Raw genomic sequence first — 25,280 nt, 5'->3', positions numbered from 1 at the left:
ACACACAAGTAGGAGTTAGATTTGACGGACACTATGCTACACATACAGATGTGGTGGTCTCTACGATTCACTATAATTTGTCATACTTGTGAGTGCCAAGGCCATTTAGGTGATGATTTGTCACCAGTAAAGAGAGTCAATTAGTCATTGAGTAGACACATTTCTCACGATCATATATTGTGTCTGTTATTGGCTATTATTGCCATTCCTGAAATAATGCATGTCTGATTTTACAACCTGTAGCTGGAGCAGGTGATGTGGTGTACTTTAGTCACATATATTTGGCAGTGAAAGTTGGAGTCAATGTTTTTCAATGTGTATTTCCATGGGAAGGATAGTGAGTGGATATCAATGTGGAATATTATAGTGTACACAATGCAGTGCATAGTGCCCACTATGCTGACAGTACACAAGGAGTTTGAGCTCTGTGGGAATCTTGCACTTTACAGTGCAACTGGTAGAATAAGTACACTACATACCACACTGCTTGGGGACAGTGTAGGACATATGTTCCACACAATTGTGTGTTCAGGATTTGGTGCCTGCACTTGTAGAAAATATGCAGTATTGCTCAAAGACAGGCACATTATTCCTAAGTCTGTAGCCTTGGAGGACTGATAGAGTGGTTTTGGCACTGCCAAATCATTTGCACATAGGATGTGATGCGTGCATATGAAGAGTGATGTAATGTAGCGTGGTAGAAGTGATCTTGCATGCTTTAAATATGACTATATTTCTCTTTTTCACAGTACTGGAATACATCACATGCCTCATGACAATGGGATTTACCTGTGGACACACAGACTAGAGAGAGGGAATCCCTTCCTTCAACACAGTGTTTGAATGCAGCATTTCGAATGTTATTGCATTAGTGAGGCTCTTTCATACTATTGAATACACACACAGGGCCTCATTTAGCAGTTGTTGCCACTCGACAACACTGGATGCCATCTGGCTGCCCTAACCTGTATCCAAAGTGACTTTGGCTGAAATGTGCCATATTCCTAACATACAGCACATCCATGGTTCGTCCGCATACGCACCACCACATGGTCGTGACTAGTGCCAACACCCCCCCTTGCACCATGGTGCACGTGTGTCAGCTTGGTGTCTTCAAATAACTTCATGATTTAAGGGACATATTCCTGAACCAAAAGAAAAAAAATCTGTGCTATATCCTCATTCTATGTGTCCTGCAGGACACATGGTAATTGGACATGGCAAAGAGACATGTAATCATGCATCCTCATTTGACCTCCCCTTGGGAGACACACTATGTGCACACAGTACCAGGGTCCCTGAACCTTGGATATGTGGAAATGTGTGAAATCGTCATTGGTGTTGCATAGGAAAAGCTACTGCAAGGTCCATGATACACATCCTTAACACAGGGTAAAGGAATGATGCACTTTGCTCTGGCTTGCCTTACTGCATATCTATGAGGTCATGTAAGTGCATGCAGGCTGACTTTGCATTACCTTATTGATAAGATTTGGAGTCCCGATCCAACAGAGCATTATGAACAGTGATGCTCCAGCAGCGCAGTTCACCTGTACATGTGGCCAACAGTGGTGTAGGTGGTATCAACATAGGTGACTTGTGGGATTGTGTTGCGCATAAGCCATGTAGTATGGTGCAAGTATGTAGGCCCACATCTACTACATCTGCACTGTCTTATTCAGCCCAACACTAAAACGACAACATATTACAACATAATTGACTGTTATGTGGTCTGCCATGTGCTTGAGAAGTACTTACCAACAAGTAGGCCATTCCTATAGGTCCCAATCAGGAAGTGCTCATTGATGGTGGAATGCCCGGAAGATGAAGTAATCATGAGCACTGTCTTGGTGCTTTGCAAGGACATTGATGAACAATTGCCTGCACATTCATGGAATGTGTGTTCTTCCTATTGCAGCTCATCTTTTGATTTTTTCAAAGTCCTTTTGCCCAAGTCTGATTTCTCTCTGTAAATGTCTGTGACTCTGTGGGTCTGCCTGGCACTATAGAATTTGAGCTGGCCAACCTCAAAACTTACACAGTTGCTCATCTCAAGGGATTCTGCTAGTGGAAAAGGGTGTTCCATAAGGTAAATGCCAAGAAGGCAGAGCTTCAGAAAGCCTTGAGAGCATGGGCAGAGACCCACCCAGAAGGAGAAGTGTAAGAGGAGTGATCTGTGTCTGAGGAACAATCAGAGCAAGACCTGACAGAGGGTCTTGACATGCAACCTACAGAAGGGAGGGGAAATTTCCTCCCAGGACCAATAGTCCACTCTATAGCAGGCAGCAGTGTCTTCAAGGAGCCTCTCCCTTAAGGCACTGGCAGACAGGAGGGAAGAGAGGACACTAAGGCTACAGCTTGCAAAGATCGAGAAGGACAAGGAGGAGAAGACCCTTGCCCTTTCTAATCTTGAGAAGGAGCAAGCTCTAGAGGAGAAGATACTAGCCATGGGGGAAAGGAAGTTGGTCCTTGAGATAAGCCTCAGAGAGCTGGATATAAGAGCCCTCCAAGTGGGGTTCAGCAAAGGAATATTGGTGGCAGCATGCCTGCAGTGTTTGAACATGAGTCCAGATTTCATATCCCAAAAGATATGGTGCCCAGGTACAATGTGGGGGATGACATAGATAAATGGATTCCAGCTTATGAAGTGGCTTTGAAAGTGCACAGAGTCCCAGGTGAGCTACGGGGGGTAGTCTTTGATGGTACATGCCCACTGGGAGGGGGATGCACTCCATACACTACAGATGAGGGACCAGACCAATTGCAATGCCATGAAGACCATTTTACCGGTCCCAGGATGCTTGTTTCCAGACCAGGGAAGACATGGCTTGGCAGTTCGGTCTGGACTGTTCCCATGAGGCACAGGGTCAGACTGATTTGCATATGGCCATGTCTGAACTGGGGTGGTGGAGTAAGCTAAAGAATGATTATGGATTAAACCCAGATCAGTTGACTGGGGGTGAGTGTTTGATTTGCTCAAACGCTCCGTCCATCATCCCCTTTGGTATTGCTTTGTTCGCCCTAAGATGGCAGGGTATGCCCAGGCATGGGTCCCTTGCTCACTTTGCCACTGGATTCAAGATAGTCTGGATGATGAGGGTTATGAATCCGAAACCGGTCCCAGGATGCTTGTTTCCGGTACAGGGAAGACATGGCTTGGCAGTTCGGGCTGGACTGTTCCCATGAGGCACAGGGTCAGACTGATTTGCATATGGCCATGTCTGAACTGGGGTGGTGGAGTAAGCTAAAGAATGATGATGGATTAAACCCAGATCAGTTGACTGGGGGTGAGTGTTTGATTTGCTCAAACGCTCTGTCCATCATCCCCTTTGGTATCGCTATGAAGACCATTTTAGTCAGGAAGTTTGGGTTGACAACTGCGAAGTACAGGCAACGGTTCAGGGCTAATCACAAATTGTCTACACAAACATGGGTGAATTATCTGGATTATGCTAGTAATGCACTGAAGAACTAGGTAAGGGGCAGCAAAGTTAATGATTATGAAGGGTTGTATAGCTTGCTTTTTAAGGAGCACATTCTTCATACTTATTTTCCAATGCTGCTCCCATACATGGTTGATAACAAGCTTACTGACTCCAAGAAGACTGCTGAAGAGGCCGACCTCTGGGTCAGCACCAGAGTATCCAAAAATATATCTGGGGGAGCCTCCAAAAGGGTGGTGAGGGTCCCAATCAAAAGATGGAGTGGAAGATAAAAAGACTGAGTTCTCTAAAGGCCCCCAAAACCACAGCAACATGTGCTATGAGTGCTATGAGTATGGACACTATAAGGGGTATTCCCAAGTGTACAAAAAGAGTACCACCTCCCACTTGAGGAATGGTTCCAGAGGAGGCTAGTATAGTGTTGGGGCGGGAGTTTGTCCCAGCTAATAGGGGGAGTTTACAGGGGTTAACCTAGTGTCTCTGGGTTACAGTGAGATAGTTCCTAAGACCCATGTGGCCTCAAATACTACTGAGTATAGGCAGGGGGTCACCTTCAATGGGCAAGATATGGAGGATCTGAGGGATACAGGTGCCAGTATGACTTTGGTAATTAGTCATCTGGTTTCCTTAGAGAAGGTAATTCCTAATGCATTCCACCACGCTGTGGTTGCTGACAACAGAGAGGGTCACTATTCTATGACCCTGGTTCAGTATGAGTTGGGGGTTCAGGTCTACTGAAAATTGCAGTGAGCCCTGCCATGCCTGGTGCACTTTTTGTCAGGTAATGAACTGGAGAACAGTACCTGGAAGGAAGTGGAGATCAAGGCCTATGTGGAGATGTTCAGGCCTGGGCGTTTGTGGAGTTTTGCGATACGGAACTCCACAAAGTTACAAAAGAACTCTGTGGTGTACTGTTCGCGCTGGTTTCCCTGCGGCTCAGGTAGAAATTCTACCCGAGCGGCAGCTAGCGCTCGTGATTGCGAGTAGGGAGAAAACTCTGCTGCACTACCCAAAATGGAGCTTTCTGCACTCCGCGAGCTCCGCAGAGAACGGAGTGTAGAAAACTCAACAAACTCCGCGAACGGAGCAGAGTTCACCACCCAGGCCTAGAGATGTTAGGGTTACCCGAGTGGATCTGTGCCACAACAAGTCCATGGCTGCCCAGGAAGGGGAGTCAAGAAGGGCTGGAGCATGGAACAATGGTCCAGCCAGCTGCTAAGAAGGGTAAAGGCAGAGGGCATGGTAAACCAGCTTCTGAATGTACATCCAGTGAAATGGAAGGGGCACCTGCGAAGACTGTCCTGGATTCCACTAAAGAGGAGATTGCTTCCATTGGTAACTTTCTTGAACTTGCTGGATTGTATGTGGAAGGAGGACCCACCAAAGAGGAGTTCTGTAGGGCACAAAGGGAGTGCCCAACCCTTGTGAGCATGAGGCAACAGGCTGAAGCTTAAGGAGCAGGTGATGCCTCTGGTCATCACCCCATTTACTTGGAGGATAACCTCCTGTGCAGTGAGCCTAAGGCTCCTGGGCATGGGGCATCAAGGGCTCTGGTGGTCCCCAATGCTAGAGGGCCTTCCCACTGGAGTTGGGTCACGAGATTCCCCTGGCAATACACCTAGGCAAGCAAGACCTTTGCAAGGCTTGCCCCCCACTTTATTGGCCTAGGATCAAGACTATCTTAGATGTGTTCTGCAAGACTCGTGTGACCTGCCAGGCCAGCAGGAAGACATGGCAGCAGCACAAAGCCACCCCTAATCCCTTTTGTGTGTAGTTAGGACCCCCTTTGAGAGGGTGCATCAACTTTGTAGGGCCTATGGATCCCCAGACTGCATCAGTCAACAGGGTCATGCCACTAGATACCCATGGGCAATCCCTCTAAGGTCTACTACTGTATCCTCAGTGGAAAAAGGCTCTGATGGAGATTTTCACTGAGTACATTTCCCCAAGAGAGTTGTGTCTGACAGGGGCACTAACTTCATGTCTGATTATATGCAGTCAACAGAAAAGGAGTGTAGAGTAACATACAGGTTCTCCACCCCTTACCACCCACAAACCAATGGACTTGTTGAGAGGTTCAAAAAGACCCTGAAAGGCATTATCAGAAGCCTGCCTGATGCCCCTAGGAAAAAGTGAGATATCCTCTTACCATGTCTGCTGTTCACTCACGAACAGGTTCTACAGAGAGGAGTGGGTTTCAGCTCCTTTGAACTGTTGTATGGGCAGCAAGTCAGAGGACCTCTGAGTTTGGTAGAAGAAGGGTGGGAGCAAGCTACCAGGTGGTACCCCAGGATGTAGTAAGTTACATTCTGGTCTTTTAGCAAGATGGCTAAGTTAAGGAAGCAAGCTTCCAGTAACCTTGTGGGCATGAGGCATCAGGTTAAAGCACAAGCAGCAGGTGATGCATCTGGTTGTCACCACATTTACTGGGATGACAACTTCCTGTACAATGAGCCTAGGGCTTCTGGGCATGGGGCATCAAGGGGTCAGGTGGTTCCCAATGCAAAAGGGCCATCCCAGAGGAGTTGGCTCACGATATTCCTCTGGCCAAGACAAACCCTTTTCAAGGCTTGTCCCCCACTTCTATTGGCCTAGGATCAATAATCAATCAAAAGCATTCCAGAGGACTTGTGTGATCAGCCAGCCTAGCGGGAAGACAGGGCATAGGCTTAAAGCCATCCTTAATCCCTTTTGCGTGTAGCTAGCACCCCCTTTGAGAGGGTGGCCTCAACCTACTGGACAAAGGTGAAACAGTAGCCCTCATCCTCCTCGACCTCTCAGCGGCCTTCAACACAGTCTCCCGCCGCACCCTAATACGCAGACTTCACAATGCAAGGATCCAGGGCAACGCCCTCAACTGGATCAACTCCTTCCTCTCTGGCAGAACGCATCAAGTCAGACTCCCCCCTTTCACATCGCACCCTACTCCCATACCTGCAGAGTCCCTCAGGGGTCCTACCTCAGCCCGACCCCCTTCAACGTCTACATGGCGCCACTCACCACCATCGTCAGATCCTACGGACTCAACATCGTGTCATACGCTGACGACACCCAACTCATCCTCTCCCTAACCAACAAACCTGACCCGTCAGACACAACTTCCGAGAAGGCATTGAAGCCCTCGCCAAATGGAGGAAAAACAACTGCCTTAAACACCGACAAGACGGATGTACTCATCATGGGACCAAACCCCAACTCCTGGAATGACGCCTAGTGGCCTCCGCCCTCAGAAACCCTCCCACCCCCATGGACAACGCACGCAACCTGGGAATCATCCTGGACTCCGAGCTCATGTCCTCCTGCTTCCACACCCTCTGCCTCCTACATAAGACTTTTAAATGGATCCCCCCTGAGCACAGGAAAACTGTCGGCCACGCCTTGGTCACCAGCAGACTAGACTACGGCAATGCACTCTATGCCGAAATAAACAAAAACCTCACCAGCAAGCAACAGAACATCCAGAACGCCGCCGCAAGACTGGTCCTCAACCTGCCAAAACACAGCCACATCTCCCAGCATCTTCGCACACTGCACTGGCTCCCCATCAAAGCAAGAGTCACCTTCAAGATGCTCACCCACGCTCACAGGGCCCTCCACCACACCGGACCAGCATACCTGAACAGCTGACTCAAATTCCACACACCCCAAAGAGCCCTGCGATCAGCCTAGCTCCACTACACCATGTTCCCACGCACCAGGAAAACCAGATCGAGAGGCCGCTCCTTCTCCTTCATCGCAGCCAAGGCCTGGAACGCCCTTCCGCTCCACCTCAGACAGACAGCAGCATTCCCCACCTTCTTAAGAAACCTCAAAACCTGGCTCTTCGATGGATGCCTGATTGATTGATTGATTGAGGTTCATCCTAGTTCTGGCGGATCATGCCACTAGGTACCCATAGGCAATCCCTCAAAGGACTACTACTGAACCCTCAGTGGCAAAAGGCCATGATGGGGATTTTCACCTGAGTGCATTTCCCAGAGGAAGTTGTGTCTGACAGGAATATGTAACGTTACAACGCATGCCATTACATCGCATGCCATTGCAATGCCAACCTTTACACTGACTTTCTGTTGGGGGAGCGCTGGAAGTTGCAATAGATTAATTTTCTATTCCAACTCCAGTGTGGGCAACAGTAGGGAATGTGTTGGTGTTAAATCCAACACCATCTACCCACTGCTGCACACCTTTTTTGTTGCAACGGCATGCTATGTAATGGCATGCGTTGTAACGGTTGCGTAGTAAAGGCTGTTTCCCGTCTGACAGGGGCAAAAACTTCATGTCTCCTTATATGCAGTCGATGGCAAAGGAGTGTGGGGTAACATACAGGTTCTCCATCCCTAACCATCCACAAACTAATGAGCTTGTTGATAGGTTCATAAAGACCCTGAAAGGCATGATTAGAGGGCTGCCTTATGCCCTGAGGAAAACGTGAGATATCCTCTTACCATGTCTGTTCTGTTGTGAGCTTACAGAGAGGTGCTACAGAGAGGAGTGGGTTTCAGATCCTTTGAACAGTTGTATTGGCTCCCAGTCAGAGGACCTCTGAGTCTGTTGAAAGAATGGTGGGAGCTAGCTCACAGGAAGGTATGCCAGGATGTAGTAAGCTGCATGTTGTACTTCAGGAAGTCATGAAGGAGTGGTAAGACAAACATTCTACTACTGTGAAATTTCAAACTGGCCAAAAAGGGTTGGTGATGGAGCAAGAAGAGACCAGGGCCCTCCGGGACCACTGGAATGGGCATATCAGGAGATTGAAAGAAAGGAAGATGCCACATACTAGGGGTGGACGGAATTTGCGAAAGTGACTTTCGCAAATTATCGCGAAAATGTTACAAATCTCCGCAAACACGCGGAAATATCGCGAAGATGCGGAAGTTTTTTTCCCACCCGTTCGCGGTATTTTCTGCATGGTCGCAGCTCGCCAACTTACCCATGCGGTTGCTTGCGGGCGTGGCCATCTTGTTTTCACTCTTCTCGCGGTGCAAGATCGCGAGAAGAAAGACGTGATTGCGCGACCAATGACATTACTGCGGGCGCGAACTGTCGCGAGACAGCACAAATGGCTACCAACAATCCAACATCTTGTGGAGAACGCGACCGGATCGGGAAAACTTGTCGGCGAACGCGGGGATTCAGGTAAGGCGATCGCGCACGCGCGAGAATGTATTATTTTACAGCGCGAGCAAGAAACAAATTATCGCTAAGCTGCGGAATGCGGAAATTTTGACATTTTCGCGCTCTCCGCGGAACGCGAAAATGTCAAATTATCGCAATTTCCGCGAGTGGAACGGAAATTTAGCCCAGGCCTACCACATACCTAGTGGACCTCAAGACCCATAGGCAACCACACAGGGTGCTGCATATAAATCGCTTCAAACCACACTTCAAGAGTTTGTGCTCATCCTGCTGTTGGTGACCGATGAAGAAGAGGAAGGGGAGAGAGAACCTCTCCCTGACGTCTTCATCTCCAAGTAGTAATACTTTCCCCCACTCTAGAGCAACAGAGAGACTGCCACCCAGTGCTGAGGCAATGCTCTTCTCTGCTCTTCTTTATCCCGAGGACTATCTACCTATGTACACACAGTGTGGACAAAAGGGACAACCTTACTGTTAAGAATACATTTTACAGGTTGTCAGATAAGGTGAGGTCCAGCATTAAGGCTGAAGTGTCCAAAATGCTGGAGTTAGGGATGAAAAAACTAGGCCTGGGTGGAGAACTCCGATCTGTTCGCAGAGTTTTCTGCATTCCTGGCACTCCGGAGTTCAAGGAGTGCAGAAAACTCCGCTCCACATAGTGCAGCAGAGTTTTTTCCCCGCTTGCGCTCGCAAATGGTAAATTTGCGAGCATGAGTTGCTGCTCTGGTAGTATTTTTACACAAGCGGCAGGAAGACCACAGCGAATGGCAGTTCTCACTGAACTCCACCACTTGCGCAATTCTGTTGAGTTTTTTGTAACTTTGCGTAGTGCCATGTAGCAAAACTCCAATGAACTACGCGCAGGCATGGATAGAACCCTTTAGAAGCCCCTTGTCATGTTCTGTTGTTCTGGTACCAAAAGCTGCCCCAGCAGGCACTACATCTGAACTGAGGTACTGTGTGGATTACAGAGGGCTAAATTCTGTAACCAAGACTGATACTCACCCCATCCCTTGGGCTGATTAGCTGTTCAGTTCAGTTGGGACCATGTCTCCATAAGCTTTTAAAACTGGTCTAGCCATGTTTTCCCTATAGACTCCATTGAATTTCTTTAGGCCACTAACCGAAGCTGATGTGCGTACTTTTAATGCTTCGAGGTGGGTAACCCAGTTCAGATTTTTCTGACACCACATGCCCTGATACATGTATTCGTCCACTATTTCCAACTTAGTGGAGCCCAAAAACCAATTAAACCTTGATTTCCTTCTTCCCATCTTTAAAATCTTTGTTTTATCCATGTTAACTACTAGTTTTTTAAGCACACATTATTCATTAAATCTATTCAACTTTCTTTGTAACCCAATCTCGGTCTGGTCTATTATTACCAAATCATCCGCATATAAAAGGCATGAAATATGTCTCCCATCTACCTTGGGGCTGGCCCCCCTTTCCTTACTTAAAACCAAGGGTAGGTCCGCAATAAATAAAGAAAAAAGTAGAGGGGCCAATACACACCCATGTCGCAATCCATTACCAATTTCGATCTTCTGAGATAGACATCCCTCTGTGTCCAAGATTCTCTGCGCCCAGTTACGAGTATGTAATACTTGTATTAGTCTAAGTAAATCTCTAGGGATGTCCTAATCTCTAGGGATGTCATGATTATCTGTTTGATTGGTTAGGGGCTGCCCAATACCTCAGTACCTTTGATCTTACTACAGGGTACTGGCAGATCACCCTTTCGGAATGAGCAAAAGAAAAGTCAGCCTTCTCTCTCCTGATGGCCACTACCAGTTTAGGGTGATGCCCTTTGGATTTTGGGTTAAAGAACGCCCCTGCCACCTCACAGAGGCTAATGAACTAGGTTATTGCTAGTATGAAGGCCTTATCTGCTGCTGATCTGGGTGACATGGTTATCTTCAATAGGAGCTGGAATGACCAGTTTTTTTCACCTCCCGGAAGTACTTCAGGCACAGCAACAGGCAGGCCTGACTGTCAACGCAAGTAAGTGCCAGATAGGGCATGGATCTGTGGTGTACTTGGGATACCTGGTGGGGAGGGGGAAGGTGCAATTCCTTTAGGCCAAGTTAGAAACCATCATGGCCTGGCTGGCCTCCAAAACCCTGAATGATGTCAGAGCATTCTTGGGCCTCACTGGGTACTATAAGAGACTTGTCAAGGGGAATGGCACCATTGTTGCCCTTTTGACAGAGCTGTATTCCAAGAAGCAGCCCAGGAATGAGATTTGGACAGAGGCATGCCAAACTACATTTTACTCCCTGAAGGAAGCCATGTGCACAGCTCCTGTGCTCAAAGCTCCTGATTTCTCTCAGGAGTGTATCGTTCAGACAGATGCCTTAGAACATGGCATAGTGGCAGTACTATCCCAACTTAACAAGAAGGTCCTAGACTAACCTGTAACTTTCATCTCTAGGATGTTACTCCCCAGGGATCAGAGGTGGAGTGCTATTGAGAGAGAAGATTTTCTGTGGTCTGGGCACTGAAAAGGTTGGAGCCATAGCTGTTTGGCACTCACTTCCTGAGTTAGACAGACCACAGGCCCCGCAGGGGGCTCATGCAAATGAGGGGGGAGAATCAAAAACTGTTGAGGTTGTCCATTTCCCTACAGGTTATGAACTTCAGGGTGGAACACAGACCAGGAGTACACTTCTCTAGTACTGACAGTCTATTCAGGTTTTTCCTCCACCTTGTTGATGAGAAATCCATTGAGGTTGGGTAGATCTCTCCACTTTCAACAAGGGGGGCAAACATGTTAGACGTGTCATCTGTAGGATGGTCTTTTGAAAAACCTTTTGTCTTTTGCCTCTCGTTGTGCTGATTCTTTTTTCTGGCCTTAGTATTCTGAGCATTTTACTGCTGTTATAACCTGTGCTAAAGTGCATGTGCTTCTCCTCTAAACATGATGACATTGGTGTATAACTGATTGTTCTATTTTTTGTACTGTAAGTCCCTTGTAAAGTGGTATACCATATACCTAGGGCCTGTACTGCAAATGCTACAAGTGGGCTGCTGCACTGATTGTACCACCCACAGAAGTAGAACATACTGAAACAGACTCCCAAATTACCTGTATTCCTTCTCAATAGGCTGGCTGAAGCTCTTTGGGATGTCCATTATTGAAATTATTAAATCATAAACATAAACACAATAGTATTAATTAACCCTGGGCGTCCTTAACGTCAAGTTGGCGACCGCGAGCGAGCAAAATCAGCATCCCGGCGAGACTTTTTCCTCGTTCGAGATCAGCAACATCAAGTTGCCGATCGCGAGCGTGGAAAATAAACCTCCCAGCGAGATTCTCAATGCGGGGAGGTCGCTCGCGATGAAAAACTACCAGTCTGCGTTGAGAAAGCTGCCGCTCAAGTACAAATCTACTCGAGCGGCAGAAAACAACCGCTTGTACTGTGCAAGATGCCGTTTGCAATGATTGCACAGTGAGGACAAGCATCCGGCACTATGCAATCAGTGCGGGATGCTTGTCACTACGCGAAGTGCACTTTGCGTAGCTACGCGTAGCGCTACTTCGCAAACTACGTCCAGGGTTAGTATTAATACTTTTATTATATTTAAAAAAAGATTTTTAGACTTGTCATATTGAGGAAAATAAGTTAATCTGATTAAACAAAGTTAAAAATATGTTTGTGAGACCACAGAATATTCATAAATGCAAATGTACCGTTCCTCCACATTGTAATACATCAAATATATTTGTCTATCATTGTAACCAACTTTGGAAACTATCCATATACAGTAAAACAATTGACAATAGTGATATATGATATGCCGCCATATAATCAACCACACATGGCCATTCTAACCTCATGAACAGCTGCACGCTCTCACATTCACTTCTCACAATTAAACTACCCAACCAAGCAAACATACAACGATCAAAGTAACGGAGAGAACACTTCAAAAAATATCCGCAATTTCGTTGTGGTTTGGGAGTTCAAAACAACCGGGTCAACACATGTTTTGGTGGGAATGACAATTCACATCCACCTTCATCAGGACCTCCCATTTGGTGGATGATTATGTAGGGGGCATATCATATGTCACTATTGTCAATTGTTTTACTGTATATGTATATAATGAAAGTAATAATACTATTGTGTTTATGTAATTGATTTAATAATTTCAATCAATCAATCACATGTTTGTTAAGCACTACTACTCACCTGTAAGGGTCTCAAAACACTGGGGGAGGTGGGGTTTCACAGGTTCCAGGGTTCCAGCCCCTCTGGTTCTTCGACAGGGGGGCTGTTGAAGAGCCAGGTTTTGAGTTTTCTTGTGAAGATGGCGAGAGGTGTTGTCTGTCTGAGGTGGAGAATGAGGGCGTTCCAGGCTCTGGCCGCGAGGAAGGAGAAGGAGCGGCTGCCTGATCTGGTCTTTCTGGTGCAGGGACCACGGCGTAGGAGAGCTGGGCTGATCGTACGGTCCTTTGGGGTGCGTGGAATTTGAGTCAGCTGTTCAAGTATGTTGGTCCGGTGTCGTGGAGGGCCTTGTGAGCGTGGGTGAGCATCTTGAAGGTGACTCTAGCTTAGATGGGGAGCCAGTGGAGTGTGTGCAGGTGCTGGGAGATGTGGCAGTCTCTTGGTAGGTTGAGGACTAGTCTTGCAGCAGCGTTCTGGATGTTCTTCGAGTCTGCTGGTGACCAGGGCGTGAGTGATGGTATTTCTGTGTTCGAGGTGGATCCATTTGAAGGTCTTACGTAGGAGGCGGAGTGTGTGGATACAGGAGGACGAGACGGCATTGATCTGGTGGTCCATTTTGAGTTCGGGGTCCAGGATGATTCCCAGGTTGGGTGCGTGGTCAGTGGGGGTGGCCAGAATTCCAGGCATCGGGGTGTGGGCCCATGATGAGTACTTCTGTTTTGTTGGTGTTTAGTTGGAGGCAGCTATTTTTCATCCATTTGGCGACGGCTTCCATGCCTTCTCAAAAGTTGTGTCTAGCGGTGTTGGGTTTGTTGGATAGGGATAGGATGAGTTGGATGTCATCTGTGTATGACACATTGTTGAGCTCATAGGTTCTGACAATGGGGGCGAGCGGAGCCATGTAGACGTTGAAGAGCGTGGGGCTGAGGGAGGACCCCTGGGGGACTCCGCAGGTGGTTGGTGTAGGGTCCGGGAGGAGTCTGATCTGCTGCGTTCTGCCAGAGAGGAAGGAGCAGATCCAGTCGAGGGCCTTGTCTTGAATTCCTGCATCGTGGAGTCTGCGTATTAGGGTACAGTGATAGACTGTATCAAACGCCGCTGAGAGGTCGAGGAGGATGAGGGCTTCTGTTTCTCCTTTGTCCAGTAGGGTGTGGATGTCGGCTGTTGCGGCGAGGAGGGCGGTTTCTGTGCTGTGGTTTTTACTGAAGCCGGATTGGGAGGAGTCGAGGATGTTGTGCTCTTCTATGAATGTGGTAAGTTGACCGTTGATGGCTTTCTCAATGACTTTCGCAGGGAAGGGGAACAGTGAGACGGACAGCCCATTGACTCTAGCTAGCCTACAGAGAAAGAATACAGGTCGTGTGGGAGTCTGTTTCAGTATTTTCAGGTTTTTTCCCCTAGCTCACGGACCTACAAAGTATTCTCAGGGGGTACCTCTTACCACCAACTGAAGTAGCCTTTCAAACCTGTCTCATTGGCTGCCACTGCAGTGCTTGTGTGTGCAATTTCCTGTCACTTCGACTTGGCATTTGAAAATACTTGCCACACATCCACTATGAAGCTTACCTTGATTCTACATGGCGTTTACTTTTTTGCATTCCACATGCCTTTTCTTCTTCTGCATAAAAGCTCAATAACACTCCGGCTTACTGGACCGGTTCAGCCTTGCACCCAAGATGGACATACCAAGAAGAAGAATGCAGATGCACCGTCCATTTTAGCATTTATATACAGTGTCATTTTTTTTTTTTATAACAATTTTTAGAACTGTGTGGATCCTTCCTATTTTGTATTTTCAATTGTTCGAATATTGGCTTTTTGACATGTAGTATCTCCATAATAATCTGTGCTCAGAGGGTAGTAGCCAGCGCCAGGACACCTTCGGGTAACCATTGCGCTTTAGAAATATTCATAACAGAACATAACATTATGTAAGCAAATTGTCTTCTTCCTTCCTCAACAAATGTGATGATGAAGGTTGTGTTTGTTTTTGTCTCACCTTTCCCCTACTCCCGCTTCCCATCCATTAATGAAACCCCTTGCCCTCTTTCCCCGGTTGTGTGATCTATTGAGGTGTGACTTAATAATTCACACCATTAATGGGTCACACACTTGGTGAGGCAGAAGTGGTTAAAGCGATGCCAACTTTTACACGATCTTCTTTAGTAAACAGTAACCCACACCAGACCATCTACCCACCCAGGCATGAAAGGGACATGGTCGTAGAACAATGTCTTTCCAAGGATAGGTACTACTAGAATGCACTATGGTCATGCTCACAAAAGCAATGTTACACTTTTAGTTTAAATTTAGTCTTGTAGCGTAACTGTACTACCAGTAGTAGAGTAGTAACTTTATGACAAGTAACTACCTAGTAGTAACTCCTTATAAGATAATAGGAGTTACTTACTACTCACAGAAACTAAATAGTATACAAAATATCACTGATAGGTGGGTGGGTGGTGCAAAATATCATCAAGCTAGAAAGTCAAACATACAGTCAGTTTTCCATTCCCACTTCGGTGGCAGGCTATAATGAACTGCAGGAAGAAGTAAACAACATACTGAAGAATAAAGTCATGGCAAGGGACGTCATGCCACTACTAGGCGTGGCCATAGGCTAGGCCCTGCAGCCAACCTGTAGCCATGTACGGGAAAAGACAGTATGCAACGAGGGGTCGGCTGCCTGCTGAGGGTTGGCCACAGGGCCTCATCATGCACTGCTAATTACCCCACATATGAAATCACTCATGGCATCTTCTATGACATCATTGATAATATCATTGTAACAATTGCAATGAAATTATTGATGAGAAAACTGTGCATGGTGGGGGCATGAGTTATAGTTACCTTAAGTATGAGTTACAGTTACAAATCTCAAATTACATCACTGATGACATCATCCACAGAATAACTGACGCCATATTTAGATATTGCGCCAATAGGCAGGAGATCACTGCAGCAGTGGACTTCTCTGCTGGCTAACAGTACTTCATTGCTGTCATCACAGCAGGGTTTCCACCAAGCAGATTTAGATATTCCCTTTCAATGACAGTGTCCTGGTGGCTGTGTCATGATGGAGTGAGGCAAAGGTGGTGTGGAGACAGGTGAGTACAACTTATTATCAGCTCATTACACATCTATGTTGTGGATCTGTCAAAATGTATATCTAGGTAATTTGACCTGCACATATTTTTACATATAGCATTGCACATCTACAACATATACACACTATTGAATGTACACCCATACCTAACACAAAAGCCTACCTCAGATCCGGTGACAACAGGGTGGCTGAGCGACGTAGTCAAGTAGCAGAAGCACAGGATGGATCTGGGCAATGGCATTCAAGATGTAATGGGTGGTGGGACCATGAAAAAAAGTGAGTTTTTAGCTCTTTTTCTTTCATTCTACCAACTCAATCTTGGAGGATTCCCCCTCACAGTTACCTTGATGGAAAGGCACAGCATAATCTGGGTGGCAAGAATCTTGGCAAGACTCCGTCTGACAGTAGCTTCTGCCTCTGATGCCGTCGACGTGAGGAAAGATTCTGGCAGAGGCAGTGGGACGGCTGCAGTCTTTCCTCCAGTGACCAGCCAACATTTAATTGAGTGGGGGGACCGCCAAGGAAGGGGGCAGGAAGACCACCAAATAAATGATGGTGGGACCAGTCCCGCCAAGCTCTAAATCAGGCCTTTTAATATTAAACAGAGTCACAATTAAGTTTCTCACCCAAATGTTAGACATTAAATTTGTCTGATTTACTATTACCACTCCAACGTAAACCATTTTGGGGAAGGTGTTGAACATTGAAGGGGTCAGCTTGACTATTTCCACTACAATTTAAACCACTTGAGGGAATGTGCTGGACACTGACAGTTCACATTTCCTGTTCCCACTCCAATCTAAACCATTTTGGAGAATGTGTAGGGGCACTGAAAGGGTCAAATTTACTATTCATATTCCAGTCTTAAATACTATGGGGAATGTGTTGGACATTGAAGTGTCCAGATATACTATTTCCACTCCAATCTAAACTAAGTTGGGGAATGTGTTAAACAATGACGGTGTCAAATATACTATTCTGACTCCCATCTAAAACATTTCAAGAAAGGTATTTGACATTGAAGATGCCTAAGTAACTATTACCACTCTAATCTAAACCATTTTGGGGAAGGTGTTGGGCATTAAAGAGGTCAGATGTACTATTCCCACTCAAATCTAAACCACTTTTGTGAATGTGTTGAATACTGAATGGCTGAAACTTACCAGTCCCACTCCAATTTACACCATTTTAGGGAAGTAGTTGCACACCAAAGAGGCCAATTTTACTCTTTCCACAAGAAGCTAAACCACTTTTTGAAATGCATTGGACACTGAAAGGGTTAAAATAACTATTTGTACTCCAATCTAAGCCATTATGAGAAATGTGTTACACTAAAGTGATCACATTTACTATTCCCACTCCAATCTAAACCATTTTACAGATGGTATTGGACAATGAAGGTGTCAGATTAACTATTCTCATTCAAAACTAAACAATGTTTTGGGAACGTGTTGGACACTGAAGGAGTCAATATTACTTTTCCCAGTCCAAACTAAACATCTTCAAAGAAAGGTTAATTATTCTGACTCCATTGTAAACTATTTTGAGAAAGGCATTAGCCATTAAACGGACCCAATTTACTATTCGCGCTAGATTCTAAACAATTTTATAGAATATAGCATGAATGATAAAATAATAAAAATATTAATTATACTACTCATACTAAAAACTATACATTTCTTTGGCTGTTATACTTAACAAACGGCATACACTTAAAATGTTTTATATAAACAAAATATAAATATTACAAAAATTAACACATTCCAATTTTAAAAGATTAATCTGTAATTAGGCACAAACTAAATTTTAATTTATAAAAATATAATTTGTAATACTTATTTTTAATAAACATCCTTTAATATTTCAAATAATTATAAATATGTTTAAACATAGTTTGCAATAATATAGGAAAATATATAATTACAAACCAACATTCATATCATTACGAAATGTTATCTTAACAGCAAAAAAGTTTCAAAAATGTATATAATATAAACATGCACATATATTTTTTAAAAATCCATCCACAATACAGAATGTGCATATAACATTTATGATGATAAATACATTCATAAACATACTACAATACAATTAAACACCAAAAATATTTTACATCCTCAAATATATATATTGAATTATCAAATATAAACATAACTTTTAACTCAAAAATCAAAATATATATATATATATATATATATATATATATATATATAATATATATATATATATATATATATATATATATATATATATATATATATATATATATATATATATATATAAATATATATATATATATATATTCACTGAAAAAAACATAGGTTTCACACATGTTATAGTTAGCTGGACATTTTACTGATAAAAAACCAATGAAATTCCCCCGTTATAGTTAGTGCAGGCAACTATAACTCACGTGACCGCAATCCTCTGCTGATGACATATGTGTCTTTATGAAAAAAAAATATTTGTAATATATGTATAGCTAAAAATTTATGGAAGAAGACATGGGTAAATAAGTGTCTAAATACAGTATTAGCATCAGCAGAGGATTGCGGTCACGTGAGTTATAGTTGCCTGCACTAACTATAACAGGGGAATTTCATTGGTTTTTTATCAGTAAAATGTCCAGCTAACTATAACATGTGTGAAACCTATGGTTTTTTCAGTGAATTTGCAAGGTTTTTTAAATGCTAATTCCTAACTATAACGTGTGTGAAACCTATGGTTTTTTCAGTGAATTTGTACGGTTTTTTAAATGCTAAGTTACTTTACGCCATTCGTGGCGTGCGCGCCCACTTAACGCAGTTCGTTCCGTGCGCGCACGGTGCGCTTCGCGCACGGTGCGCGCACAGTGAGCACGCGGTGCGCTTTGCGCAACGCGAGCCCACTTTACGCAGTTAGTGCCGTGCACGCAGGGTGGGCACGCGGTGCGCTACGCGCACCGCGTGCCCACGTTACGCTGGATGGGCCATGTACGCACGATGCGCTTCGCGCACCGTGCGCACATGGAGGACATAATATGCGCTTCGTTGTGAAAGGTAATGTGTGATTTTTTGAAGTGCAATGGTTAATATATATGCCATGCACAAATGGTGCTCTTCGGGCACCATTTGCACACGGGGTGTGGAGAATATGGATATTTTTTTTGTAAACATTTTTTTTACCGTACGCGTACGGTAAGCATATCGGCGATTTTTCGAAAAAAACTTAAAATTGAATTTTTGGCCTTGGGGGTTCTTTGAGGACACCTTCATCAAGGCTAGGTGGTTGGGAGCAGTCTAAACAGCCCCTTTATATGTTTTTTGTCTTTGTTTTTATTCCACTCCCTCAGAGTGCAAGATAGAAAATGGCGGACGCCGCTTCCTGGTTTCGACCGATTCGAATGTTTACTAAGATCTAACATCCAATCAGAATCGCGCTCGCGCACGGCACCGTACGCGTACGGTAAGCGCACGGTAAGCGCACCATAAGCTGCCACAGATATATATATTGGTTTAAAGGCTATTTTCTCAGGATCTACTGAACAGATTTACACAAAACCTACAAAAGGCACTTCCTTGACCTGTAGACTACCTCTCTGCCAAATTTCAGGTAACTCTGTTCAGCCGTTCGGTCTGTAGCTGTGTCTAAAGGTCCTATGGAAAAATGCATGGGAAAAACGCGTTTTGGGACCCCCCTTTTATCTCAGCCCCCGCTTGACGAATCCCCCCGAGACTTTCAGGGTAGGAGCGGAGCATAGCGCCCCACCTATTTTGAAAATTTCGCGAGGATTCGTCGACCAGCGCCAAAGTTATTCCAAATAGAATGTTGCGGATTTCCTATGGAAACGTGGTCCTAACTATAACTACCTACTGGCGACCGCCAGTAGGTAATATATATATATATATATATATATATATATATATATATATATATATATATATATCAGCGCTCCAAGACTTAATAACCTTTTTCAAGTAAAGTCCAGCACTCGGGGGTATCTTCACAGTTCTTTAATCAGCCACACAAGAAAACAGACGCGTTTCGGAAATTCCTTCGTCAGTGTTTACATTCATCGCAGTGTGGAGGCATTTTTCAATTGTTCACGTGATTAAAGCAACGACATCGACAGCAAAAATGCTGAAAAGTTGCTGAACAAGAAAACTAATTAATTGTTTCATAACAAATTTGATTTACGCATCCCTTCAGTTTATAAGTAGGTCAGCATAATATATTCAACTAAAGTGCTAGTGCCCATTCAAATTAGAACTGCAAAAACTAAACTACTAGGGCATTAGTTAAATCATTATAAGTATAAAAAAAATCTTGAGCTCCAATTATCTTTCAGCTGATATGACGCTTTACAAATAATACAAGTTAAAATATTATCTTCTCAATATCGCCTTCGAAAATACATTTAAAAGTTCAGTCCCCTCTGCTTCCGCAGGAGCCCTACTGGAAAGAGATAACAACTCAGACTTATATCTATATTCATGTATGTATCACATTAAGGCTTCCAGGCATTGCCTAAACCCAAAATAAAGACATAATGGTCGTAACCATTTCTTCCTGGCCAACTCAGATGCTGGGCAACAGAACAATACATGTGCCACATTTTTTTTGTTGTTGCAGTTTTTATAGAGCGCAACCTTGACTCGAAGGTATCAGAGCGCTTTACATGAGTACCAGTTGCATTACAAACGGACACGTTAATTTTTAGGCAGAGGGAGATTAAGTGATTTACCGAGAATCACAGGATGTTTGAGCCTCTCGCCAGACTCGAAACAGGTTCCCCAGCTTCAAAGTCGGCTGTCCTAGCCGTTAAGTCACACCCTGTTGCATAGGAAAGGCACAAATTGCAACTACAATCTTCAGGATTACCATTGCCATTTTTCTGCTTCATTTTAAAATATCTGATTTCTGAAATATCACAACAAAATTATATATAATGTGTCTTAGCTAACCAAGGTTGTATTACATCCAAAAACATTTCAAAATGTGTTGTGTGTTTGACTTCAAATAATTGCACTAACAATCTCTCCACCCTAGAGCTTTGACGTAATCTGGCTGTAACATGTTCCCAGTAAATCAATTTCAATTGCTGCATCAAAGCTATTGCGGAGAGCAGGGATCGGCCCATAAAGTTCTTAAGCCTAACATAGCAAACCATGCTTCGCCATACAGAAACCACGGAAAGGTGATGGTGTTAATGATCTCCTACAGATCCCTGATACCCTCCCTGTATGGAGCTAGCTCCTTTACTATCCAAATCCTCACCCAATAGAGTAAGGGTCTTAGACCTGCCACATGTTCTACCCTTTTAAGGGCTACATTGGGGAATAGGTCAATAAGCGGGATACTTTTAGGCCTCTACACTGCACAAGATCCTGTCCAGATATGAGCAGCATTTTTTGGAGACCCGGTGGCCCCAAAGACACATGAGAACATGCCTGCAGTCGTGGAACCTACCACCTACTATGTGAGTGGCCCCTCTATGAGTGGATCCATCAGGTGGGCCCCTCACATGATCCCGCAATCCAGGCGAGGCCTCATATTACTCGACTGGTTGGATGCCCAAGGCTACAAAGCAACTTGACAAACCCTTAGAAGCCATCCAGGATGTCAAGGCCGTGCTGATTCCAAAGTTAGATTCTTTGACATGAAACTTCTGCAAGCAGACTAAGCAAAACTGTGGGACGGAGTGGACTCGAACAAACCTGCCCTCACTGGATTGTGACCATTGATAGCAGATATGCAATACCAACTAAAGGCCCTTCAAGCAGAGGTAACAAGGTTACGTAACAGAGGGGAGGATGCAGGGGTCAATTGCACAGCAATAATGTTTGCATTGTGGGGCTCTTGGATTGAGCGGGGGACCGAGCGTGGACCTTTTTATTGAGGATTAGTTGTTCGCCACTGTCTTCGAGTCACTTGAAGTACCCAATAAAGTCGGTGTGGTGGCTACAACTTTTCATCTACCGTTAGCAGGATCATGTAATGTAAGTTGCCAATGTGAAGGACCAATGGCAAGTAGAGAACAGCACATTGAATATAGACCCAGACTCCTCCACAGAGGTGTTAACTAGGTAGGGATCTTTCATTTCAATTAAGCAAAAGGTTAGCCAGTTGGACATGCAATATTTGCTTATGCCCACCATCTGATTCACTGGGACCTAATGACAAATGACACCAGAGGCCCAAGCAACAGCATCATGGAACCTCCAAAGGCGCACCCACACCACAGAGGGAGAAGCAGAGAGGGAAAAAGTGTCTGTGATAGCTGAGATGGGGTCCCGGCACAGTCAAGCAACAACTTCACCAGACCACACTGCAGATTCACTGGAGAGGGAGTTAACCTACACCTTGAAAGACATTTCACAAGAACTTCAGTCCAGCCCTACTCTCACACACATGACAGTGGACCATGTCATCCAAACACTGACACTATATGCTATTTTTCTGCTGCTGTATAGTACATGACAGTCTATCTACATGGGGTCCTCCCTGTAATTGTATAATGGGCGAGGCATAGTCATACTACCCTACATCTCATGGGTAATTCACCCCCAGAACCTGTTGGACTCTTCAACATTTTTTATGTTGCACAGTTTATATCTGGTCAGGGACGTGTTTCTGTCTTGATCTGAGGAAGAAATTTCGAGTTAATGTTTATGCTTTCTTCATGTTTGTGTGTGAAACCATGATGAAGAGGTGCCAATGAGGAAAGTGCCATAGGAACATGTGTGGGAACGGGGTCCCACACTGGCTGGGGAAGAGGGAGATGATAGTCAATGACAATATGCTTAACTGATTCCCAATCTGCAGATAATATCTTGACTTGGAATGTTCTAAGAATGGTCATAACCAGATGCCTCCATTAGGTGCATCTCTATATGAGATATAGACAAATCCACATGTCCTACCTACAAGAAACCCATATGACAGCTGCGGAAATTCTTAATATCAATTGCCGCTGGAGAGGCCAGACTGTTGGAACCTGGTAATCAGCATATGCTAGAGGGGAACGTTTATTGGTAGAACCGGTGATTCTGCTGGTGATCACACACAAATTGGTAGACCCCCAAAGGGAGGTTTGTGGTGTTGAGGGGAAGCTGGATGATGCACCTATTGTACTCCCCCCAACAATGGTCAATCACAATTCCTAGATACCCTAACCCCCAAATTGGTGCAGTATTTAAACACACTGATGATATGGGGTGGAAATGTTACCTGTTTATCCAACAGCTGGAAGATCTACCCTCTCAGTACAGGGCATCCCAGCTGTTTGGACCACACAACCTTTGTAGACTAGTTAAGACACACCTACCTGCAGCACATATAGCCCTACATGCATCCCCTATTGAAGGAATACTCATATTTTTCACCTGTGCACCAATTACATATCAGAATATATATCTTCCTCTGCAACCAACCATAAAATACCTAGCCCTCACACTCTTTGTTCATTGCCTCCTGAAGATTGATATTTTGGGGTCTATGGCAAGCCCTGATGCCCACCTGGAGACTTAACACATAGGCCATACAATACAACACGTATCGTTAGACTGTGGGTACACATGTCACCCAATACTTTGAAGACAATGATGGAACAGCCAGGGACAGAGGGGTGGAGTAGGGCCCATTTAAGGTAGCGGTGTGAGGCTTATGCATCAAGACTCAATACAGTGTGAATCTCACATACAATGCACACTTATAGACAAGGAAGATATACACCAGATGGAGATACAGGCAGGAAAAGGCATGGGATGAGCAGATGAAATTCCCACCCACAGGGCTGACCACATGGCCTTGACTGACAGACTTGGTGAACTTGACTATGGTGCAAATATCACCAAAGAACATGCAGCGGGGTTAGGGAGGTGCGTGTACTGGTCTGGCTCGTGCACTCGGAAAAGGACAGACCTCAACTGAATGATATTAGATCCCAAACAGGAGACATTCTTTGATTATTACAGCTCCTTGCATCATGGGGGGAGAGACAGGAGGGGCCAGCACTGCAGAATTACCTTGCCAGCCTTCCGGTCCCATGTCTGGATCCATTACAGCATCAATCCCTCAATAACCCATTTACGGTTGATTGGGTCAGGCTAGTGATTGACCAGATGGCGGGTAACCTAACATATGTGTTCCCTGTGGAATCCTATTTGACATATAAGGTGAGTCTCACATGGTGGTTACTACAGATATTTTTAGATTTCCCAAGATAAGGGCACCTGGCCTGCATCCTTGAGAAAGGAGCTGATTGTAGTTTTTCTTAAAATGGGTCAGAGGCCCATTAGAAGTGCACTCCTAGAAACGGCTCTCCCTTCTGAATATGGATTATAATATCCTTCAAAAAATAATTGCAAATTAGTTGATGCCCTGTCTCACAGCGCTGGTCCATCATGACAAAAAGTGACGTGTGGCAATCTCCCTCAATATCGAAAATGCCTTTTATAGGTTGGGCTGGCCCTACCTCGAGGGAATACTACTTAGAATGGGCCAAGGACCCAAGATACTGCAATCAATACGGCTCCTGTACAAAGGGATGCTTGGGTACACACTGGGGAAGAAATATCTGCACCCTTTCAAATGGGTATGGGCACCAGACAAGGCTGCCCACTATCACTGATCATATTTTTCCGATTGGTGGGATTGTTCCGGCAAAAGGGCCTACAATGGGTGATACCGAGCAGGGACACATGGAAAGTGATCTCATTTTATGCAGATGGTGTCATCATGTATCTCAGAGTTGTACGTAGAGACCTGCTCTGGGTGATGAAAGTGTTGGATGAGTTTGGAACAGTCTCTGGTTTAAAACTAAAGTAGATTAAATCCTGCCTTTTTCCTCTCCAAAAACCCACACAGCTGGAGCAGGAAGAGCCCCATTAAATGGGGTTACCATGGAGGTACAACTCCTGCCGATAGCTGGGGATCAGTGTTTGTCAAGTGGATGACAACCTCATGCAGGGTAACTGGGGTGGTGACAGCTGGCGTACAAAGGTCCCTGACATTCTGGATGTTACATCGCTATTGCTCTTCCCTATGGGTATAATCGCAATAGTATAAATGTTGATACCACTTTGGCTGCTTTAATTTAACACTTCTCAGGCACTTATGATACAGCTCCCCAACATTTGTATCACAAATTACAGACAGTTCTCTCTGTTTTGATACGGGGTAAGGGGAGAAAGAGAATGGCTCTCCACAATTTGCACCACAATAGAGAGAGAGGGACTAGAGACCCCTCAAAACGAGGTGTACTATGCAGTGGCACAGTTGCAGTGGCCCATGCACTGGCTGTTGATTGTTACAAATCCTGAATGGATGTTTGTCCCGCAGGCTACAGGAGACAGAGGCATACTTGAGTCACTCATGGACCCTTGGAGATTTGCCCCAAACCTGAGACGCCAAGCCAAAGTAGCTAAATGTTGCTGGGGC

The sequence above is a fragment of the Triturus cristatus genome, chromosome 12 (assembly GCF_964204655.1).
Source record: "Triturus cristatus chromosome 12, aTriCri1.1, whole genome shotgun sequence".
In the NCBI taxonomy this organism is placed as follows: domain Eukaryota; kingdom Metazoa; phylum Chordata; class Amphibia; order Caudata; family Salamandridae; genus Triturus; species Triturus cristatus.
Note: the sequence above shows the minus strand (reverse complement) of the source record.